Here is a 6,352-nt window from a genome sequence, read left to right on the forward strand (position 1 = left end):
CAATCGCTGCCTTTGTGTGAGAGAAAGACAGAGGGCGATGGCGATGTGCGACGGATGTGAGCAACGATGGTGAGGGACTTCGGTGAGCTAGAGAGAGTGGGCACCGATTGAGAGAAAGAACACAGAGAGGGAGAGGGCGGACCGAGACACAGAGCGAGATAGAGACAATGGAGTTTAGGTCTTATGACCAAATCAAAATTTCTGCTTATGACCATAGGAAATATTTTGTATAAGCGGACAATCCATCATACATGTTACCACTGCATCACTTTGCAGAATGCAGAATGCATGAAAGACAAATCAACATGTTCTTAATTTAGTAACCATTTAACATGAGGCTAGCTTGAGTTAGGCTTTTGCAGATCATATTAAAAGAGTTCATGAGGAAGTGAGGGAATCAATCACTATTAGTATTGAATCCTATGCAACAACCAATCACATCTGCCATCACTAGGTCGAGGCAAGCTACGGCCACCGCAAGATGAAGGCAACCAAGTCCAAAGCCAAAGGAAAGACAATGAGAAAAGGGTATCAATAGATATTATTATGTTTTGAATGATATTTTATGATATCCACACACAAAGGGTCAGAATCTGTCCAAGTTTAGTAAAAAGGAAATTTCTCCCTTGATGTTATGTCAGAAATGGCACGCCTTATTTCAAAATAAAGATAACACATGAGATGATTTTGCTCAACTATTTTAAAGTTGATCTTGCTTCTAATGTCCATTATCAAACCAAAAACTATCTTAAATATTTTGTTGAGTAAACATATTTTCAAGAAAATTTTAATAAATGTTTTCTAGAATGGTGCATCAAAATTGGCTATCATGTCATTTGTTTTCCACTGTTTCACACAATAAAAATAATTCCAAATTATGTTACTTTATTTTTTATGCAATCCCAACCACCAAATAGATTTCATTGTCATCTTTCTTTCCTTAATTATGTATAACTTCAATTTAAACACACTATTAACCAAAGAAACATAAATTCTGATAGAGGGATGGAGAATGAATTTGCAAAAATTTGACACAGAAGATATATACTTTTGTTTAAAAAGAAACATGCATGAAAAATATTCATGTAGTTCAATCATATTCTCTCTTTTTTGCTGTAATAATGGTTACCTCATCCTCACATAAACACATGTGAAAGTTAAAGGGAACCTTGGAAGCTTGAGGAGTTGTTAAACAGATGGAGAAACCATAAATATTCATAAGAGTTCAAATCCAATGAAGGAAAGACAAGGTAAAACCACCTAAAATTTCATTAAAAAAGTAAATTGAATTATCTTCTATCTACTTATCTTCCTAACATGTTTTGAGGTTGGTTGGAATCCTCCTCTTTCTAGTTCTTTGCTAACTTGTTCTTTTCAAGGCCCAATACATACACATATACAACTATAATTATAGAACTAGTTCAATTAGCAATTTAGATAAACTAAATACAAACAAATAATCTTCTTTATATGGACCAGTCAGCTGGAGTTAAGCTTGAACACAACTGGACAAACTTCAGAGTTCCAAAACAGGACCTAGAATAGGAATATCAATGTAAAATGTAAAGTTAACACACGTTCATAGTGCAACGAACAATCACTAATTCATGTGAAAGGTTGACAATCACTAATTCATGTAAAGTTAACACACATGAAAGGTTCGATCAATTCAATATGAAAACTAGTTTTTCATGAAAGGTTGACAATATGAAGACTAATTCATGTGAAAGGTTGACAATATGAATTGATCCAAAGTCTTCAATTGATCCATAGTTTTCTTTCAGACATCCAGTCTTCAACATTGAATTAGTCTTCAACATTGAATTAGATGTATACATTTCAATCTTAAAAATTATAAGAAAATGCAAATGGTAGGAAAACAACTACGTTGCAAAGTCCCATTATTTGATTTCACACACACACAAAACACACACAAAAAAAAAAAAAAACACACACACACACACACACACACACACACAGAAAATTACTACAAAAACAATGAAAAAAAAACCATAAAGGCTCTAAGCTTCTTGTTTAATCTGAACTAGAGAAAATGGGGCAAAATACAGAAATGAAGCATATCCTCTTACTCAAACTAGGTTTAACCAATCCCATGTAGATTTCAAAAGCGTTACTCGTAACTGTGTTTCCAAGCATATCCTCTTACTTAAGCATACACTTAATACTGACTGGGAAAGTAGACATCATTCATGTTAACAGTTCATTTTCATCAGTTTCTACCTACTCACCCGATCCCTTCTAGGTCTTTGTAACAAGTTTCTAGTTCAACCGATCAATATGGACAGAAACATAGCCAACATGTTTTAGTTTAAGAAAATGTTTGAGCCCTAAGATAATTAACCACTAAGGAAGAACATACAGGCCAAATAAGAGTATTATACCTTCAAAGATAGCAGAAGAGTAATTGTTTCCAAGCTGTGCTGGCCCCGATCAACATAGTCTCCTAAGAAGAGATAATCGATATATCTGATAGTCATACATGAAATTGGCATCATGATAAAAGGGAAAAAAATTGCTAGTAATTGCATAATCTCACTGAAGGACCTAGAACATGCTTTAAAAAGGCCAAACAGAAGTAATCACTTTCATTAAAGAAAAAAAACATAATACGCAGACAGTAGACCTGTAAGAGCAATAGAAAAATGTAGTTCCATGGGAATGCCCATGGAAACATGACAATAAACAACAATTATTTCTAGCATTTTATGCATAATAAAAAGACCCTGCATCTAGCCAAAATCATATGTTGCCTCATATTATTGCACCTTGGACTCAATTCACAGTACCCAGTACAAAACAGGGTCTGAAAAGTATCATAGATTTTCAAAATTCAAATCAAGCTTCACAAGAAGTAATATTCAAATCAAAGAAACCACCATCAGGCCACCTGATCAAGCTCCTCGATGAAGAAATATTCAAATCAAAGAAGACACCATCAGTCCACCACCCTCAGGTGGTTCCGGTCTATACTTTTGACTATTGCTTTGTTTCAATGAATGTTTTTTACATATTCAATCCTATTTAACTTTTGATTGTTTGCATCACATCTCAAGTCTAACCAAACACCAGGCCGTGGCAATGCCATACTGATTCTTACACCAATAACTTAAAAAATGTATCCACGCAATATGTGATCAAGGCACAGATTTGTCAAAATTTCAATATAAAAACAAAAACACATAAAACAAGTTACAGAGGCTAATGTTTGCCTCTGAAACATTAGAAGAAGTTAGGGCCAATGATGAACTCTTTGTTAAAGGATGGAAACAATATTGGAATAAAATGTCAAAAAATGAAACATAATCTACGAACAAAAACACTTACGCTATGTCCCCAGCAGTTGAAGGTGAGCCATACTCATCAAATAGTCGCATAAGATCCCCAAATTGCCCATGCAAATCACCAAATATCTTGATAGGAGCCCTAAGTTGTAGAACACGAATCGAGTGAGTAAAGCTTCTTTCCCTCAGCCAGATCCCACAACAAAATAACCCCATCTTTCCCACCACTCGCACACAGCGACCCATCGGGCGACACGGCCACCGTATTCACATACCCAGAATGCCCAGCAAGCGAAGCCCTAATCTTACAATTGGTCAAATTCCAAATCTTCACAGTCCGATCCTAAAACGAAGACACAATCCTAGGCTGAAGATTATTAGGGCTAAATCGAACACAACTAACCCAATCGAGTTTCAATCACCATCCTAAATCGTGTACTTACACTCACCCAAAGTGTTCCACAACTTGATCGAGCGATCTCAGGAAGCAGAGACGATTTGGCGATTATCGAAGGAGAAAGCGACGGAGAGGACATCTTTGGAGTGGCAGACGAAGCGGCGAGCAGTGATGCCAGTGGAGAGGTCCCAGAGGCGGAGAGTGGGCACCGATTGAGCGCACCGATTGAGAGGAAGAACACAGAGGGAGAGGGCAGACCGAGAAACAAAGAGAAAGGGCATCGATTTGATTTTATTTTTTTATTTTTTTTCTGATTTCATGGTACAAAACGACGTCGTTTTAAAATTAGCGACCAAATTTATTTGTCGCCAAACAATTTCAATTCCCGCCCCACTAAAAATAAAATTTCCCTCCCAAACTTTTGGCGACCAAAAGACCAAATTAGTCGTAGAAAAAGTACCTTCGCCGACAAACTTTTTTAGTCGCCAAATCTCAATCAATGGCGACTAAAATATTGGTCGCTAAAAATACAAATTTGGTGACTAATTTTTTTTGGTTGCTGAAAATAAATTTTTGGCGACCAAAAATTTGGTCGCCAAAAAATATGTGACCTTCCGCGACCAAATTTATAGTTAGTCGAGAAAAGTATACCACTTTCTGCGACCAACTCATTTTTTGGTCGCGAAAATATAACCTTCTGCGACCAATAATATTTGGTCGCCAAAAACAATGATCATTCGCGACTAATTAATATTTGGTCGCCAAATATCATTTTTTTGCGACTAAAATTTTTTTGGTCGGCAAAAGTGGTCGCCAAATGTGTAAATTCTTGTAGTGAAATATTTGTTTCCTATTTTATAATTTGAAAACAATCCCTAGTACTTAATTTATTTTATTTTAAACTCTAGATTTTATTTTTAATTTCAATTAGAAAAATTCTCCCATATACAATGTATACTGTATGCAACTCTACACAAAAATTACGTAAATTTTCACGAACTTACATAAGTTATCTCACAAAAATGCTTAAGTTAAATAAAAATTCATGTAATCACGTATATTTTTACGAACTTATGCAAATTTGTGTTCAATTTATACATTTTTGTGATTTCATTTATGTAAGTTCATGAAAATTTATGTAATTTTGTGTAAGGTTACATATGATGTTGCTCATTGCACACCGGGAGTATTTTCCAATATAATAATACATCAAAATTTAATATATACAGGCATCATTATCATAGATTTACAAATTACAAGTAAAAACACAGGAGTTAGATTGGAAATCCGGCATGAGTCCATATCCGCTACAGCTCCCCAAGCTTTTTCACAGTCTTCTTCGTGGTAAATTCCTCAATACCTAGTGTTGAATGTCAGGACAATAAAAGCCACGAGATGCGATAGCCCAGTAGGAACACCCAAACCCCTACTTTCAAAACTACTTGGATAATACAAACAAATATAGATACAACATGAAATGAATGAACAGTTATAAACAACAATTGTAAAGCAACAAATATATGTATCAGTTCAACATGTATAAATAACAGTTAGAGAAAACAACATATATAAATAACAGTTAGAGAAAACAACCGCTAGAGTCCCTCAAAGAGACTCGTCCTACCAACCACAGAGATTGGACATTTGACTATTCAAAAGAGACTCGTCCTACCAACCACTCGTCCTACCTTACCACGGATGCCTGCAACGATTATATACCATACAATGCCATCAGTGGATCTCAAAAAAGATGGTCAAAAACTCCAAAAGTATAACACCCTCAACTGTCCTTAAGCTTCGTTGAACCTAGCCCTGTCCCTCCACAGGGTATCCATACCGTTATCCCCTAACCTGAGACTCCAATCTTGTCCCTCCAAAATATAGTCTGAATATACTCGTGCCTGCGCAATATTTAACTCAAAGGGAACACGTCCCACCATCTTTTCATTACCGATAACAACAAATTCAATTGAGTTCCAAAAGTGAATGCGAACCCCATTACCATCTTTTTAAGTTTTCCCTTTCATTAGGTTCATTATGATGCGCGGTTAGCAACGAAAGAAAAATAGTGGTATGAGATACAAGTCACTAACACATGAGTAAATAGAGCGATCGAGAAGGCACTAATGCCATCATCATAGCAAAGCAAATAGGAAACAAGTCATAATCACAAAACATCTCAAGAACACACGCTTATATGAAAATTTTCAAACTTCCAGAGATAAGAAAATTAATTCGGTAAAAATACTTCTGGGACTCGGATGGGCAAAGTGGACTGTTTTTCAAAAAAAATTTGTCAAAAATTTTGAGGAATAGTTTGGCTTATCAAAACACATATTTAGGCTCTACCAAAAATCACACATACTCTACACATATCCAATGACACCACATTAAAACATATTTTGATTTCATGATGGTTTGATATTTTAATAAATTCTAGAACTAGAGGGACAACTTATCGATTAAAGGAAGAAACGATTTAAAAACCCTATGTTCATGCAATTCTTGATTGGACAAGCATACTAACATATAACACCACATGTATTATGTCTTGATGCTGATGTGTTGTGCTGGTTGGAGGGCTTCGGTGGTGTTTGGGATGCTTGCATTGTCTTTGTAAGTTGGTGGGAATGGGGGGTGTTAGGCCTGTATT

General features: G+C 35.7%; 1 long non-coding RNA gene across 1 annotated transcript; it reads right to left on the reverse strand.

Annotated features, from left to right (window-relative positions):
- Positions 1-627: 627 nt before the first annotated feature.
- LOC114320068 (uncharacterized) lies at positions 628-3,440 on the reverse strand. Its single transcript, XR_003649678.2, has 3 exons — positions 3,346-3,440; positions 2,403-2,487; positions 628-1,536 (listed from the first exon to the last, which is right to left on the reverse strand). It is a non-coding gene; the product is annotated as an uncharacterized LOC114320068 (long non-coding RNA).
- Positions 3,441-6,352: the final 2,912 nt, after the last annotated feature.

This window comes from Camellia sinensis, chromosome 4, assembly GCF_055761805.1.
Source record: "Camellia sinensis isolate YWXY chromosome 4, ASM5576180v1, whole genome shotgun sequence".
In the NCBI taxonomy this organism is placed as follows: Eukaryota; Viridiplantae; Streptophyta; class Magnoliopsida; order Ericales; family Theaceae; genus Camellia; species Camellia sinensis.